Source organism: Pogona vitticeps, chromosome 3, assembly GCF_051106095.1.
Source record: "Pogona vitticeps strain Pit_001003342236 chromosome 3, PviZW2.1, whole genome shotgun sequence".
In the NCBI taxonomy this organism is placed as follows: Eukaryota; Metazoa; Chordata; class Lepidosauria; order Squamata; family Agamidae; genus Pogona; species Pogona vitticeps.
Window position 1 is genome coordinate 66,621,951 of NC_135785.1, and position 18,827 is coordinate 66,640,777.

The 18,827-nt window shown below is 39.9% G+C and overlaps 1 protein-coding gene across 1 annotated transcript in view; it reads right to left on the reverse strand.

The window, feature by feature from the left end:
- Positions 1–562: 562 nt before the first annotated feature.
- The window catches only part of RAB11FIP2 (RAB11 family interacting protein 2), a 114,820-nt gene continuing 96,555 nt past the window's right edge, over positions 563–18,827 (reverse strand). Inside the window, exon 7 of the transcript XR_013543182.1 lies at positions 563–593. The gene's annotated coding sequence lies outside the window, so the exon portion shown is untranslated. The remainder of the gene's footprint in view (positions 594–18,827) is intronic.

Below are 18,827 nucleotides of genomic sequence, written 5' to 3' on the forward strand. Positions count from 1 at the left end.
GGTGCCCCACCTTCCTCAGAGGCTCAGCTGGTCCATGGTCCCAAAAAGATTGGGGACCACTGCTCTATATAACCTACTCACTCACATATAGTCTACCTACTATATAGGCTTCCCTAGAGTATCTTGTTGAATTCAATGGGACTTACTCCTGGGCAGACACAAATTAAATTAGATTACATTGTCAATCATATCTGTCTAAATGTAGATTGCCTCCTGCTATTGAACAAAAACACTTAATGCCATTGGTTGGTCAAAAAGAAGAGGAGGAGAAAGAGAAAGAGGAGAAGGCAAGAAATACCAAGATTCACTGTAGTGGAAATTAAGTGTTTGGTTACTTGGGTGACTTCAATCAGCCGTGAACAGGATCACATTTTTCAGAGGAAAATGAAAATCCCTAAGTCACCAGGCAGCATCATGGGCAGAAGAGTGTTTTCTTTATTGCTAAAAATCAGGATTTTCTCTCTTCCTTTTAAAAACCAGACTCTATGAATTCTAAAGTAATTGACATGTCACTGGTAAGTCTTTGGAGAAGCAGAGTAAAAATAAATGGGATCTTATCTTGTATTTATATATGCATTTGGTGCCATTTTCACCTGGAAAAAAAGCAGTTAGCAATGTTAAAACTCCATATTTCTTTCCCTTGTAGAACATATTTGAAATGTACGTCTTTTCAGTTGCCTAGAGCTAACACTATAAAACACTTTGATTTCCTTATATTGTCAGCTTACATATACAGAGTGTCACTGCACCTTCGTCTAGCCATATATCACTCCTGTTCAATTTCCGGGTTGAGCATCAGGGCTGAAAAGCACGGCAAACAAAGGGTTAGCTTTGCTGCATTAGATGTAGAATATTTTTAAATAAGGGTGACATGTGTGCAAAAGAGTGCACAACTCTACTTTTTCTGGACATGGACAGTTTCTCCTGAGGCACTCAAGGGATTAATGAAATGAAATTGTTTTCTGGACTTGCAGCACTTTCTCTTATCTTTTAAATCCATAATGTCCCACAGAAGCCAATAGTGAAGCCATTTCATTCAGCAATCTCTCATTAATTGCTGGCCTTTGGGAAAATGTACACTGATACAAGGATGGGACTACATTGTGCTCAACGTCTGCACGGAAAAATTAGGGGAATTTACTCACCACTGAGAATATTATGAATCCATTATGAAGAGCAAATTTTATGTTATGAACTTAAGGACGTATGTGGTTCATGTTATGTTATTTATATATATACAGATGAACATACAGAGAACAAACTCAGAGAGTCATCAGTTTTCCAGATAATCTTTTAGGTTAAGTATGTTCCCACATTAAACTGATAATTATCCCTCCCTTAGCTTCTTCTGTCCCTAGATACCAAGCAAGCTGGATTTGGCTTCATGTATTATTTATGGAGCAGAATTAATATGCAGATTCACAAAAACTAAAAAACTCATAATTATTCATAAAGGGCTTTAAGGTTACTTAGTACATATTTATGAAACTTTTCGTTTGGCTAGGAAGTGCATTTAAAAGTGCGACGGCAGAGTATTGGCTGAGGTTAATTACTGGTATGAAGAGTAATCTAGAAATGATCAAACTGTTTGAATGAAAATATTTGTCAGTATTTCTGATCTATATTTAAGTGAAGCAAGGAACATCAATAGCCTTGCAAATGTATTCGGGAAAGGCTTGGTAAGAAAGGAGATTTGCATATCTAATGCAAACAACCAATGAAGGGGGAAAATGTCTAGTTAGTTACCTTTGATCATCAGGCACATATATTTTATAGATTTATCCCATTTGTTGTCCATTTGTGCTTTGGCTTAAATTGAAGCAAAGAAACATAGAGAGGTTTCATGTATGGTGACAGCCCACATTTATGACTTGTATGTCAACTGGAAAGCCCTTGCATGGTCCACATTGGCAGGGTGTCTCAGAATGAATTAATCTCATAGCAGCCTACAGGATACCTAGGCACTGCACCACCAAACTGTACAGCCTTTATGGATGTTTTCCTTCCTCCAAAGACCATACACTTTCTGTTTGCTGACTCCGAAAAGAGCACAGCAGAGTAATAAAACTGAGACAGACCCCAGGGAGCAAGTGAGGAGCTTGACTGGGGAGGGGTATTAAGGAAAGATAATAAGGAAAGAGTCTACTGGAAGAAGAGACAAAAGAAAAAGGGAAACTAAGGAGACAAAGGCAGAAAGGTGAGTGATTTAGACATTTTCTTCTCATCCAGATGTTAACAAATGACACCGCCAAGAGGAACTACCAAGAGATTACATCAGACTTTGAAGCTCTGGAAAAGAACCTCAAGGACTTTGGGGCCCAGCTAGCCTTCTTGTCCAATCTACTTGTACTCAGAAGAGGGACAGAAAGGAAAAGGAAACTATTCTAGGCGAATAACAAACGTAGTACTGTATCAACATAAAGGATTTAGATTTTGGGACCATGGGCTGCACTTCCTAGAAGATTAGCTGCTGGCAAGTGATGGGTTGCACCTCACAAGGCCTAGGAAGAATGTGTTTCGCTACAGCATGAAGGGGGAGGGAGATGAGGAAAAGCTCAGAGGAAAAGACAGATGAAGGCTGGTGCATAATAAGAGGAACAAAATGAGAAGTAATAGTCTTCATAAAAATATATGAAGGAAAGCAAGTTATAAATTGCACGATGTCTGGCGTCTATATACAAATGCCAGGAGTATGGGAAAAAAACAAGAAAAACTGGAAATCTTAATCCAGGGGGGTAAATGTGATTTGGTAGGGATAACTGGAACTTGATGGAAAAACTTATATGACTGAAATACAGCAATTGAAGGGTATAAATTCTTTGTAAATATTAGAAAGGGAGGTGGAATCACATTATATGTCAAAAATATATATTCCTGCAGAGAAATACAAGAGGATGTGTTTAGTTGTCCCATTACGAGTATTTGGATTAATATGAGTAGTAAGCCGCCCAGAGATCTTTGGGTAGTGTGGGGGGGAATTAATTAATTAATTGATTGATTGATTGATTGATTGATTGATTGATTGATTGATTGATTGATTGATTGATTGATTGATCATCAAAAGGAACATGGTAGCTGGAGTCTACTACCAACAGACAAATCAAGGAGGAGATACAAATGAAACCTTTGAAAAATCAACTGCAAGAATTTCAGACAGACATGTAGTATTAATGGGAGATTTCAGTTACTTGATATCTGTTGGGAGGCAAATTCTGCCAATTATGGCCCTTCAAAGAGATTTCCTGGCTTATGTTGCTGATAATTTTCTTCTATAAAAAGCAAAGGAAGAAGTTGAGGACTGTTAGAGCAGTACAACAATGGAACCAATTACCTCAGGAGGTGGTGAGTGTTCCAACACTGCAGGCATTAAAGAGAGAAATAGACAACTATTTATCTGATCTCTTTGATTTGGATTCCTGCATTGAGCAGGGGGTTGAACTCGATGACCTTATAGGCTCCTTCCAACTGCATTATTATATGATTCTGTGAAACAGCACCAGTCTTTTCCAGAACCATGCAAGCTGCTTGTTTAATTGTGTAACAGAAGCTCAAGCTGGGAGAGTGAGAGGCAGTGTTATGCAGGTGAAAATTGTAGACTATATCAGCAGAAACATATAATGGAGGATCAGCACATCTCAAAATATAGGCAAACACTTTCCTTGTGACAACTGTGGGGGAATATTTTCATCGCTCATACTGTCAAGGAAATTGCCCTACAAATCTACCAAGACCACTGTCTTGGTAGATTTGTAACCTTTTCTGATGAGCAAATTAAATACTGTATATTTTTTTAAACTGAAGAAGAGGGCAGAATGGAGCAGGTAGTGATTTCTGGGTGGCAGTTAAGTGAGCTGAAGAGTTCCCCACTGGAAACAGTGGGACTGATGCTTGTGCAAGTGGGTAGTGAATGCCTCCTTGCACAATGATATACTATAGCCACCACTATCACGCATGTGGGAAAGAGTAATAGGATTCCAGATATCATTACCAAAATGAGTGTATGCCTGTACACAGAGGGAATATGCAAGAGGGCAGAATAATTCAAGAGCACAGATGTGAAGAATGCAGGAATGAGTTATATTTTCAGAAGCAAACTTTTTTTTTTTATTAGGAAGATTTTTGGCACAAAGACCAAACTAGAATTAACTCAAAGTTGTGGATGGTTCCATTTCCTTTTTTTCTAACACTCATTAGTAAATTCCTCTCCAGAATCTGGAGAGATGGAAATCGAACACACCCCTCCATCTTCTGAGGACAGAATTTGAAAGCAGTCCTCTAAAAGTAATGTCATTGTCCATAGAATGCTAATTTGGGGGTGGGGGGAGGAGAGGCAATACTTAATTTTTAATGTGAACAATATAAATGTTAGAATTTCTGTACTGATGCTTTGGGCATGTTGATTATACCTGACCAATTTTAGAAGAAGCAATGTTGTTGGTAACACACAGCACAACTGGCAAGTAACAAGGGAACATCTTGGTCATAAAATTTAACAATGCTTTTTTAAAAAAGTATCTGCTCCAGGTAGAGACCAGGTGCCTTTGACTCTTGCTCAACTCTCACCTAGCAGTAGGCTGAGCTGGAGATGAAAAGCATGGGTTATTCCATCAGCATTATTGAGAAACCACATCCATTTGATTTCTCCTCTCCTGAACTGTTTCAATTCCACATAGATATTAACTAAGAATCATTTCATACTGAAGAATTCATGTATAGGCCGTGCCTTGTGGTTAAAATATGACTGTTAAAACAGTTTAGTGCACTGGTTCTTAACCTTGGGTTACTCAGGAGTTTTGGACTGCAACTCCCAGAAGCCTTCACCACCAGCTGTCCTGACTGGGGTTTCTGGGAGTTGCAGTTCAAAAGCATCCAAGTAACAAAGGTTAAGAACCACTGGTTTAGTGTTTGGGTTACTGAGAAGAACTTTTAAAAAAAAAATTCTAAAGAAAAGATAATCTTATCATGTTACAAGTAATAAATACAAAGCTTAACATAGTAAATTGTCATCTTACTTGTTATATAATTTATCTGTTCACCAATTGCTATTCCCCACATTTCTCAAAATCACATTTACACAATTCCCCGTCTCATCTTAAAGAAATGTCGCTCCAAATTGTTTTCCAAACCCCATGTCTCAAGATTTTTTTTATTGGCATATTTTAATAAAAGCTTCCAGTTTTCAGTGAATTGACTGTGCCTTATTTCTCCTCTATATAGTCTAATTTTATTAGTCATTTTTTCCATCAACATTGTATGCCATATCTTATTCGTAAATGCTTGTAATGAGAGATCTTGAGCGTCTTTCCAGTTTCTAGCGATCTCAGATCTTGCAGTGCCTATAAGATTTGCAACTAAATTCTTTATTTTCAAGTTTCTCATTTCCCCCTGTGAATAATGAAAATAACAATAATGTTTCATTCATATCTGGCTTTTGATTGGTCAGCGTCTCTATCCATCTAATTACCTCGTCCCAGAATGCTTCTATTTTGGGGCAAGAAATACACATATGTTCCAAAGTTCCTTTTTGTCCACAGTTCCTCCAGCATTTATCCAATATATCTGTATTAATTCTATGTAACTTTGTAGGATATAAATGCCACCAATGCACTACCTTCAGAACCATTTCTTTCACATTTGCTGATATAGATTTATATGGGTATTTATTCCATATTCCTGTCCAGATTTCCTCAGGTATATTAATATCTAAATTTGTTTCCCACCCTGTTTTAGGTCCTCTGCCTTTTGCATATTCTCTCTCAATAAAACTTTTATATATTAGTGAGGTTAGTCCTCTCTTTTTATTTTTATCTTTTTGGATACAATATTGTTCAAATTCAGTTAATGTTCTTAGACAGCCAGTTTTTTGTTGTAAGTGAATAGCAAAACTTCTTATTTGTTTTATTTGTAGCCAATTGGTTTTTATTTGCTTTGTTTTCTCTTCTATTTGCCTAATAGTGACTGGTTCCCTTGAATTGAATGTGTCAGTAATTCTATATATTCTAATATAAAATAGATAGTAACCCACTCCTTAAATTGTGCATATTTCTCTTGAGACTTAAAATCTGGGTGATCCAAAAAGGGGCATAAAGGGATATTGGCAGGGCCAAAGTTTTACTATGTTTTCGCCATATCCTTAATATTTTGGAAATGAATGGGTTCTGTATTTGTTCTTTTCTAATTATTTTAGTATACTGATTTACTATGTCCATTTTCATTTCACCTTCCATTTCCACCCAATCAGAATTCTTGTGAGTCTCATCGATTTGTATAAATTTAATAATTTGGTTTATTTGTAGAGGTTCATAATATTTTTGGAGCTTTAGTATCCCTAATTCCCCCCTTTTGACCCTGTCTATATTTAACACTATTTATGAATCTTATCTTCTTTCCCTTTCCTGCAATGAATTCTTCTAGCTTTCCTTGCCATAGCTTCACTTTTTTTGTATCTAGCTGTAGTGGAATATTTTGGAATAGAAATTGAAATTTTGATAATATATATGATTTAATTAGAGCTATTCTCCCCAACATTGATAGCTTCAAATTAACCCACTTTGTCATTTTTTTCTTTTGCTAATTTTAATAGATTTTTATAGTTTCTGTAAATTAATTGATTAAGGCTTTTTGTTACCCATATTCCTAAATATTTAAAACTTAAATAGCATAACTCCAAATGAGATGCTTTTTAAATTTCATTTTGTTCGATAATAGGGATATTTAGACATAATAACTTAGATTTTAGAAAATTAATTCTTAAACCTGTATACTGACTACCGGTATATTCCTGTAATATTTCTTTTGTGTTCTGCTCTTCGTAATGGGTCCTCCAAAAAAAGGAGCATATTGTCTGCGTATAAATTTATTTTGTGTACTGAGAAGAACTTGTAAAAATAAAATCCAAAGAGATGAACTGTCTGATCAGCAATAGAGTTCCTTTCACAGGGCCATAGAAGGTGTTCTAATAAACAATTGCAAACAAGCATGTACACTGTGCCTCCAGGAAAAAGAGCCATTCTGTGTGGCCTTAGGCAAGCTGCATAGTCATAGGGCACCATTAGAAGAAAAGAATGGTAAACCACTTCTGAGTACTCTCTGCCTAGAAAACCATGAAAAAAGTTGTCATAAGTCAGCATATGACTTGACAGCATGTAGATATTATTAAAGTGTTGTTGTCCTCTATCAAGTGTTTTTGTGTAAAGGAAATTAAACAAGTCTCGGCTGCAAATTGCAGCTAATTCACAAGGTGCTGGTTGTATTCCTGTAGATGTACCTTATCAGATGAATAGGCACACATCTAGGAAAACAACCAGCACCTCATTAATTAATGACCAGCAATTTCTTGCCAAGATTTACAATTTTTTCCTCTCTGTTGGGGACAGAATAACAAATTAGATAGGTGTTTAACCTGATTTAGCATGAAAGAGCGGTATATTCTAACTAGAGATTACGATAGGAATTTCTGTGAATTTTTGACACTGTTAAAACCCAAAACTGTTTGAATAAAAATGACCTATACATAATTTAAAATAAATGATGTGAGCTAAGTGGCATTATTATACTGTTAAAATATGCATGAATCAGTTGACTTTGAAGGTTTTGCAAAACATTACATTTACTTTCATTACTAGGTCTTACATTTCCTGGGGCATGTGGAAGGGCAGGGAGAATTTGCAAACATGAGGATCGTGGTTGCTTTAGCCTTACTTCACAAAACCATATTTTGTGAAAGGAAAAAAGGGAGGAGTCCCACATCAGCAAAGGAAAATGAAGCATTTTGATGTAACAGTTGGTAAAACACACACTTCACTCTCCCCCTTGAAACTGGTGGGATTTGGAAGTATTCAGCTTTGCCAGTTTCCTGTCCAAGCAAGAGAAGGTCACACCACACATGGTAATAAATGCATGTTTACATTTCTCATTCCAACTTTTAAAAATGCAAACTGCAGCAGCTGAGCAGAGCAGGGCTATTAATAACAGGATAATAATTGCAACAGGATAGGTATGTTAAAGGGAATTATTCTATGTTTTCCTTCCCTGCTACATTTTTGAAGAAAATCACTGTTCTGAAATCCTACACTGGCATTGCGTCTGCTCAGATCCTGGCAATTATCAGCATTTTCCCTGCATGATGCAATTTGTAGTTATATCAAGGGGGGGCAATTACCATATTGGCCAAGTTTTCTAAAGAAAGAAACAAACACAAAATGACAATTCAGGTGACTGGGCCCCCAAAGTGTAGCAGCATGGATTCTCATGACCCTAGGCAGCATAAGAGGACTTAGTGTGCTAACTGAAAAACAAATAAATAAATTTGGGGGGCTAGGAACTGCCATGTGACCCACGGACCACAGTTTCCAATCTCAATTTAAAGCATCTGCAAGTTAAATGGGAATGCCCATGTAATGCCATGCTTAGTTATTCTCTGTATTTGTACAGTGGTACCTCGACTTAAGAACTTGATCCGTATTGGGACTGCGTTCTTAAGTTGAAACGTCGAAGCACCATTTCCCATAGGAATGCATTGAAAACCATTTAATCCATATCTGCTGCTTTTTGTTCTTAAGTTCTTAAGGAACTAATGCAAAGCCACTAGGGGGTGAATTTTTTTTTTAATTTTTTCTTCCTTTGACCTAAGGTGAACTTAGGTCAAAAAAAAGGGCAGGAAAAGGGTTTTTTTCTTTTCTTTTCTTTTTGGTTCTTAAGTCAAGGCTCTGTTCTCAAGTCGAAGCAACTTTTTGCGAGTGGAGCCATTCTTAACTCGAATCGTTCTTATGTAGGGACGTTCTCAAGTTGAAGTACCACTGTAACTGAAGTGGGGGGCAGGACTGACAGATTTCTGTCAGTGGCTGAATCAAACCCTCTGTAGTTTCAACCTATATAATGCATTTATTCCAACTAGACATGAGGGCTTCGTTTTTATTTACAAATACGAAGCCTGCTGGCACAGGTGACTGCCCAAATTACCACCAACCCCCAGAACCCACTAGACCACTTGTTTCATGGTGCGAGGTGGGTGTGGCCGGTGTCATCTCCTGCGTCCCAATCACGGCAGTAGCCCAGCTGCCACAGCCCTGCCTCCCTACTCACTCAGCCACTCTGGCAAGGGGACAGGCAGATGAGTCTCCCTGCTCAGTCATGGAGTGGCTGGGCAAGCAGGGAGGTGGGGCTGCATCAGCCAGGCTACTGCTGCAATTGGGGTGCAGGAGATGATGCTGGTCATGTGCACCTCGTGCCACATAGTAAGTGATCTGGTGGGTTTTGGGGGTAGGTGGGGGTAGCACAGGCCACCTGTGCTGGCCTGAATACCACCTGCCCCAAGAACCCATATTTGTAGGGTCCCATGTCTACTTCCAACTGTTGACAGAGAGATGTGACTGTTAAGAAGGCAATTCTCCTTCCCTCTGTTAGCATATAGTGATAAGCCCTTGCTCATTGTGAAAAAGTGGGATCAATACCTCTGATTAATGATGGGGGTATTCGTATTTGTATACAAACATCCCCGCACAGATGGCGTTAGCGAGGCTCCAGCCCCATGGGGCCAGACGGTCCACTCACTGATCTTCCACTGTTGCGGATGCTACAATTCTTCCAATGGCTCAGGAGCTCGCGATTGGCTAGCCACGACAAGCCTTGCTGCAAGGTTGAAAAGTGGTGAGCAGATTGCATTCTGGTGAGCCATTAATAAAATCGTGCTGTCTGCGTCAGCGGTGGATCAGTGAGTGGACCCTCGTTAACACCACCTGTGTGAGGATATTCATATACGAATACCCCCATCTCTAATCAGAGGTATTGAATTCACATTCTACACCAAGGAAAGCTGGGTTATGCATAACTCATATATTTGCTCATATTTTAACCGCTATGCCATGGTGAGAGACAAAGAATTATTGAGTGAACTCTCCCTGACCTTGATGTTCCTGTTTATCTAGTTTCCTTTCCCTATGGTTTCTACTAGGCATTGCCCATACATTTTCAAGGTGATATCCATCACTAGGGAAGGGCACGAAACAAATCATGAACCAAAAAACCTGACAAACGGGGCTGATTCATGGTTTGTTCTGTGGCCCAGTTTGGGCATCCTGTTCACTGAAACAAAACAAAATGTCAAAGTTTTCTCCCTCTGGTGTCCTGCTTGCTTCAACAAAAGGGGATGCTCACCTGCCCCCTTCCCACTGCCCCCGTTGCCCTACCACAGGTGCCATCCTCAGAGGAGGCAGGCCTGGCTTCCCTGCCAGGAGCCAGCTGCTGCTTCTGCACATGTACCCATAGTGGAGGTAGAGGTGGAAGGAGCAGATAGCCCTCCACCCCAGGCATGAACTGGAAAAACAAACTGCAAATTGTTCCCATTTGGGGGGGGGGGGTTCATGGTGGTTTGTGGTTTGTGCTTAGCCACAAACCACTCTGAACCTCTGGTTTTCTGGTTTGTTCCCATTTCTATCCATAACCTTTAATAGACAGATAATTACTTTTCACAATAATGAAAACAACAACATTCACATAAAAATGGGTTGTGTAGCCAGTAAAACAAGTGCCGTCTGTTTAGCAATGTTTGATTTCAGGTTCATGGGACGTTGCTGGCAGAGAGGCCAAAATCTGATTGCCAGCAAAGTGGTGTAAACAGCAGTGGCAAATTTCTGCTGGTTAGAAAGTCACCTTTTGTTTCCTCCAGAGCATGACAGTTGTGCGAACTGGTGTATAACAAGTGATACAAACGACAACTCTATAAGTAGGAGTGCTTTGCCACTGAATTTACACCACTGCACTTATGCCAATACAACTGACTACATTATAGAATCAAAGCTGTCCACATTTTTAAGAAGAAAGTATATGAACACAGAGTGAATCACTATGTCATTCTGAATAGGCTGGCCTCATTTGGTCTGTGCTGTGCAATTGCATCTGATTTTACACAACTGTAGATGTTTTCAAAGGATCATGGGAACTGTAGGCTGGTAAAATGTAAAGGACCCTCTGTCATGGATCTCCCCTACCTATAGAGCAGCAATACTTGCAGTTTCCCAGGATAACATAATAACAGTTAAACCGGTTTTATTCCTATAGAATCATGAAGTTAGGTATTAGGTCAGACACATCTGTCACATTTCCTTAAGATCCCCCCCCCCGAGATCAGAGTACCAATTCAGTCTATAGGTATCCCCACCTTCAGGCCCAGCTGCTGTTTCTGATGAAAAAATGGAGAAAAAAGAGACAATAAAGTAAAAAATTGATTCATTTTGTTTATCACTTACTTGTTTCTGGTCCTCATGTGAAGTCTAAGATTATATAAAGTTAGCCAGTAAGTGAATTGATGTCACATAACAACAACAAAAGCAGCAACAAAGACATATTCAAGAAAAAGAATGACTGTTCTCTATCTGCCAGTAAGATACCTAGCAGTTTTACAAACTGCTCTTATTATCAACTTTAAAAGTCTAGCGTAATGTAGTCTGAAGATATTCATAAACATTATTTCCAAGTTCACAATCACACCTTTGACTGTTGACTCAAAGCATCTAGTTTGGTTCATGCTAGTGGTTATGTTTACATTTTGGAATCTATTATGCATAGGAAAAAAATTAAGGATTAGCTGTGACCTAGGTGCCACATATTTTCATGCAAAACTAAACAATAGGGTTATTTATTCATTTAATCAATTCCATATATTTGCCTTCATCAGTGGATTGAGCAGGGCCAATTTCCCCCTCTAAGGTCAAAATCAACATCATATTTCTCTCGGAGGATCCTCGCTTTCATTCTTAACATGGCTAGTCTGGTTGGCATTCCAATAGCGTTAAGTTCACATACCATGTTCCATGCAACCAGCATTATCTTTTCAGATGGGTCATCTATTATACAACAGCTGAATCAAGATGAAAGGCACAAACATTAGCCTGAGAAGACATGCACATCAAAGGGTGGGTCTTTCTATGGAGAAGGCTTGGTTGATTTATGAATTGCTAGGGCAGGGGGAGGGGGCTGGACTCACAGGTGTTCACTGTAAACCCTTGGAAATCTTCAGACTCAAATTTGTCTCTAAAGGCTTTCCTAGGTGCAAAGTTGGGCACTCAACTAATGTATCCCCATATTTTCTCTCACAAAACTCAGATACTTTTTTTTAAGTATTGGAAGGCTGTGGGGATTTGTGTGAATCATGCTAAATAAGAGTCCCCACATCTCTGTCCCTCTGTCTTCCCTTCCTACTCAGCATGACTTTACACTAATTACTTCCACACAATTTTTCTCCATGACCTTACTTTCTTCTCTTTGAGAATGTTGTTGACTTTATCACCATTGCTTCTTCATCTCCAATTCGCAGCTGAAAAAGGACAATTTAGCACCATCCTCTCTCCAAATTGTATTACCCAAAGTGTGCAGTAGGTCCCAATAGCCAGGTATTCCATCCTAGAGATGAAATTTATCCCCAGTTTAATATACTGTATGTGACAAAAATTCATCATTCAGACTCTAAGCTCTTAGCCTCTTAATAATTGAAGGAACATGCTTCTATTGGACATGACCAAATCCTTGCTTCAGTGTGTGAAACAGGCCAAAGAAACAAAGGTGGAGTTGACCTTGGGAAAGAGGCTGGGCAGAGTAAGGAGATTTCAAAGGCTCACAGCTGTGTAGTGACTGGTGGATTTAAAGTAGACCTAGATCCCCCTGACCCTCCCAGACCTGTTGTTTATGGTCTACCACACTGGTTCTTAACCTTGGGTTACTCAGGAGTTTTGGACTGCAACTCCCAGAAGCCTTTACCACCGGCTGTGCTGACTGGGGTTTCTGGGAGTTGCAGTTCAAAAGCATCTGAGTAACAAAGGTTAAGAACCACTGGTCTACCACAGCAAAAAAGAACTGAGTGGTCCTCCAGAGCTGGAAGCTTCCATAAAGCCTCATTGTTGACCATGATGTTTCGACTTGCTAGGATCAATGCTAGATTTACACATAAGGTAAACTATAGGAGCTTAGATGATGAAGGACCACAAAAGACAGACACACAGACACGCACGTGCACGTGCCTACACACACAAATAAGATACTTATTTTGAATTGCACTGGAGCTTCTTAAACTTGACACATCTTATGAACTCAGCATGTCTTAATCCAGCCCTGATGGAAACTGTAGAATAATAACATCTGAAAGCCCACATGTTTTGTTGAAGCTCTTGCTGTTACAAGAACCTTCTATGCACGCACATAGCATTTTTTAAAAAAAAATCTTCAAGAGGAATAAGACTAGAGAGTGGTATGGATAAATTAATCAATGAATGTTTATATTAAAACCTAATTTATTAATAAGTTAATAAAGGAAAACCTCCAAACTCAAAATTATTTCAGAAGAACACCATTAAGAACATGTATGTGAAAAACTGTAAGATGACACATGGCTTTGTTGGAAGTGGATTGGGCATTTACTCAGTTCATTCAGAACTTTCCCAAATCCCTGGATTTCTTTCTAAATTTGCAAGGAAAAGACAAGATGAATCTCTGTTTATTCAACCATATTTATGTGGCTGAACTAGGGCTGCCACCTTTTTTTCTCTCCCTCACAGGCTCCTCGCCTTCCATAACTGCCAGATGGTTGAGAATTTTGTTTGGTTCATTTTTTATAAGATCTTGTCAGCATCAATAAATTTCTTCATAAATTTGATGGGGAAAAAAGATCTTGAGATTTAAAACTGTGAATATGGGAAAAAATAAAACTGGGAAAATCACCCATCCCTGATCTTTGCACATTGATAACAATGCTGTAAAATGCATGGCTGAATTGCCTTCTAATTCCTATGCCATTTCTGAGAGGTGATATGGCCAGCCCGAATAAACTCTGTTCCTCAATTCCACTCACCAGGAGTCAAAAGGGACCCCAAACTTCGCCTTATCAAATTTTTCACCTCATAACACCCAGCTCTGATGACACTCGTGAATGCCCTCATGCCTCCTCCAGCCACATGGCTATAAAGAGAAGCTTTTACAACTGGGAGTTGTTAACCACACTTTTATTAAAAGAAATAAAAAAAGAAATATTCTGAATTCAACATATGCTTGCCATATTAAATGAATGACCATGAATGAACAGAATACGCATCTCTTTTCCCATAAGAGATTTCCATAATCTGTAAGTATATTTCTCTAGCCCTAGATGCCTGGATCAAGCTTTTAATTTTCCACAAAGATGGGGAACATGGGACTAAATTCAACCGTTAGTGCCAGCTAGAGTAGATCCAATAAATCAGTGTAACTTAAATAACTATTGACTTAATTCAGTATTTACTTTATTCAGTGGGTCTGCTAAGATTAACTGTTGGATAGCTCAGTGGTTCAGGTATCTAGCTGTGGAGCCAGAGGTTGGGAGTTTGATTCCCAATTGTGCCTTCTTGATGAGGTGCTGAATTTGATGATCCATAGAGTCCCTTCCAGCTCTGCAGTTTTTATTATTATTATTATTATTATTATTATTATTATTATTATTATTATTATTATTATTATTATTATTATTATTATTATTATTATTATTATTATTATTATTATTATTATTATTATTATTATTATTTGCTGAACATTGCTGGGTCTAGACATTATGTGGCTGAACAGACCGAGCTACACAGTGTCTAGAGCCAGTCATGCAATGTTGCATGGCCTGCCAAAATAAATATTTTTTTAAAAAAATCGGGGGGGGGGAACAGGGCAGGCGGCAGCCATGGTTCAAGGATGCTTGCCACTGGTTCCGGCACTGTTTGTAATTATCATATTGGTAGCTTTGTCTGATGGCATGTTGTGATAACCATAAAAAGTCACTTCTGCCTCAGGACATTGCTGCAGCTAACTCTGTGTCCATTCTGAGTGACTGAGAAAAGATCATTTGAGGAAAGACTAAGAACAAACCTTCCAGAATCAAGTTCATAAGTTACTTTATTTTTCCTGGCTTTCACATTATTGGTTCTGTCTCATTTGAGGTTGCTCCACAGTGTTTATTATTAATTCAAATTCCCAATATTAAAGGAGAGAGATTGCCCATATGGCAGGCATGCTGTTCAGTGTGTTCATAAATTTGCCAACGTTTTGATTAATACTGACAGAAACTCTTTTGAAAACATATGGGCTTTATATACATCCTGTCATTTCAAATAATGGGGTACATTCTTCAGCACATTTGCCTATGATGATGGGTTCAGTCGTATTTTAGAAACATGCTTAATACTTTGATAATTAGTCTTTTGAGGTTGGTGAGAGAAGGAGAAAGGGAGGGAAAGGAAAGACGGAACAAAAATAAACTTTTGCTTTAGAACTCTGAATATTGAACACAATTGGTGGGAGAGAAATGAAAAAAAATATTATCTGTGAGCAATAATCTTCATTTACTGCCAGGTCTCTTAGGCTAATTAGCATTTTGGCTTATTATTGAAAAGATTCGTTCTTCAGTTGATATGTCAGGATCTTAGAGGTTTAACACGAAGTCCCTTTTTGGTATGGATGTCATTGATTAAGCCAGTAGTTTGGTTTTGGCTCCTTTTCAATCAATTGTTTTTATCCAATTGTTGATTCCGTCCTTTTATTTCTGGCTCCTCCAACCTATATTTAGGCCTTCAACAAATTGCCCTTGCTTACTGTGAACTATGGATTTACATATGGAAACAGACAGAGTAGCTCTTCTCCAGTTGATTGATTTCTTAATTGGACTTTGTGGCAACCCCAGACCTACTGGAGTATCCCACCCTATAATTATGCTGCCACCAACCATTCCCTATAAGGAGTCACACAGACCAGGAATGGATTTTAATAAATAAAAGAACAAGGTTTATTGAAACAACAAACAGAGTAAACAAAAGGATCAGGTAACTAGAAAACTGGAACGTGGCATAACCCCAATCACACACATACAACAGCTTGGTTCCCACGGAACACTTTAAGGTAACGCACAGACCCTGAACCTATCAGTTCTGGCTACCTAAATAGAAACCTGAACCTATCAGGTATGTTCTAACTGACAAACAGTTGTACCCAGTCTGACACACAGACTCCAACTCTCCTTCTCCACACAAGTTCCAAATATATATACAGTACAGCTCCTCCCCCCTGATGTCCCGCCTTCCACTCCCCATAGGATGGAACTTTCCCTCCAAACCCATGACAGACAGGTACCATCAGTGCTGTATGTGACACCTCCCCTCTTTATAAGTTGTTTTGCGGGGGAAAAGCTAAAGTGCTTTTCTCCAAAAAACAACCAGGATTAAAACACAAAACAGTTATACATTATAACACAATACCATACTTACTCACTCTAGGTCAAACATATCACTTATGCATTTAAACATTAATATTTGCAATACATTAAGTTACCTTTATTAATACAAACCAAGCCTGTTCAATAAACAGGTACATTTAACTTTTGGTCACCAAAATATACACAGTCCATGGTTTTTTCGCCGTCTTCACTCGTCGGGTCTTCTTGACAAGGCATCAGCAACACAGTTCATTGACCCTCTGACCACCTTCACTTCGAAGTCAAAATCTTGCAGGTTTAAAGCCCACCTCATAAGTTTACTATTATGGGTTTTCATTGTCTTTAACCACTGCAGTGGTGAGTGGTCAGTGCACAGAACAAAATGTCTTCCCCAGATGTAAGGTTTGGCCTTCTGAATCGCGTATACTATGGCCAGGCACTCCTTTTCCACGGTTGCCAAATGTCTCTCACCTTTCTGGAGTTTCCTACTCAGGTAGGACACTGGATGCTGGTCACCATTTTCATCCTCCTGGCAAAGAACTGCTCCTACCCCGCTGTTAGACGCATCGGTGTAGATGATGAACTCCCGGTCGAAGTCGGGAGCACGCAGCACTGGATAATGGATGAGCGCCTGCTTCAACCTCTGGAACGCCTCCTCACAGTCGCTGGTCCACGGTATGCGGTCATCAGTCTTCTTCCGCGTCAGATCGGTCAGCGGAGTCGCCATCTCGCTAAACCTCGGGATGAACTTTCTGTAGTAGCCCACCAACCCAAGAAATGATTTGACTTTTTTCTTGGTGTTGGGTCTGGGCCAATCACGAACGGCTTCTATCTTGGCCTCTAGGGGTTTGATCACTCCTCCCCCTACTATGTGACCCAAGTATTTTATTTCTGGGCTACCCAGCTGACACTTGCTTGCCTTTACTGTTAGCCCTGCTGCACTTAACCTCTGCAGCACTATCTCCAGGTGTTTCAGGTGATCTTCCCAGGTTTTCTGAAGATCCCTATATCGTCAATGTAGGCCACAGTAAAGTCACTGAGCCCTGCTAAGGTCTGGTCCATCAGCCTTTGGAATGTGGCTGGTGCATTTCTGAGACCAAAACTAAGGACTCTAAACTCATATAGACCGAAAGGGCTGCAAAATGCGGTCTTTTCCTGATCCCTGGGATCAATCCTTAATTGCCAGTAACCCTTTACTAGGTCCAACGATGAAATGAACCGACAACCCCCTATGGTTTCAATCAGGTTGTCTAGCCTGGGCATTGGGTAGGCATCAGGAGTGGTTACGCAGTTTAATTTCCTGTAATCTACACAAAATCTAATGCTCCCATCAGGCTTGTCCACCAGGACTATCGGAGAGGACCAAGGACTAGAAGAGGGGACGATTATGTTCTCCCTAAGCATCTCGTCCAGCTCCTTCCGCACCTTGTCCCTATAGGGTCCCGTCACTCGGTATGGGGATACTGCTTGCGGGGTTGCATCCCCTGTGTGGATCCGATGCATCACTCCCTTCACTATCCCCGGCTTATTCGAAAAAACCTTATGATATTTCGTGAGCAGCACTTTTAGTTCTTGCTGCTGGTCTTGGGTGAGTGCAGGACTGATCTTCACCTCATCTGGGTTGTATTTCACTTCCCCTCTACCCTCCCAGAAAGGTAATTCAGCTTCCTCACTCTCAGCTGCTTTTATGGCAAATAAAACCCTCTGTTCCCCTCTGTAGTAGGGTTTCAGGGCATTGACATGTACCACCCTCCGTGCTTGGTGTTCCTCCTGTTCTATAAGGTAGTTCAGATCTGACATCTTGGAAATGACCCTGTATGGTCCTGCCCATTTGAGCTGCAGTTTGTTCTCTTTGCAGGGCCTAAGCCAAAGCACTTCCTCCCCTGGGTTAAAGTGCCTCTCCCTGGCTTTCTGGTCATACCAGGTTTTCTGTCTGACCTTCTGAGCTTGCAGGTTTTCTGCTGCTAGCTCTAGGTTTCTCTTCAGGTCATTCATTAAAGTGTCTATATACGTCACAACATCTTGTGGGTCACCCTGGGTAATCTGCTCCCAATTCTGTTTGATTAAATCAAGTGGACCTTTTACTTTTCTCCCAAACAAAAGTTCAAACGGACTGAACCCGGTACTGGCTTGGGGCACTGATCGGTAAGCAAACAAAAGGGATTGCAGCTTCTGGTCCCAATTGTTTGGATTCTCTGCCAAGTAAGCCCTAATCATGCGCATCAGAGTCCCATTGAACTTCTCCGTTAACCCATTACTTTCAGGGTGATAGGCAGTGGTTTCCTTGTGTTTAATTCCACAGATTTGCCATAACCGTTTCATGAGCTTTGATGTAAACGATGTGCCCAAATCTGTGATTATTTCTGAGGCAAATCCCATCCTGGACATATACCCCACCAAGGCATCTGCCACTGTGTTAGTTTCGATGTTAGTCAAGGGAATGGCTTCGGGGTACCTCGTGGCATGGTCCACAATGGTGAGAATGAACCGGTTCCCCCTCTTTGTGGCCTTGGGCAAAGGTCCCACAATATCCACTCCTATACATTTGAACGGGGTGTCAATCACAGGCAAAGGGCACAACTTCGCTTTGGTCCTGTCACGGTTATTCCCC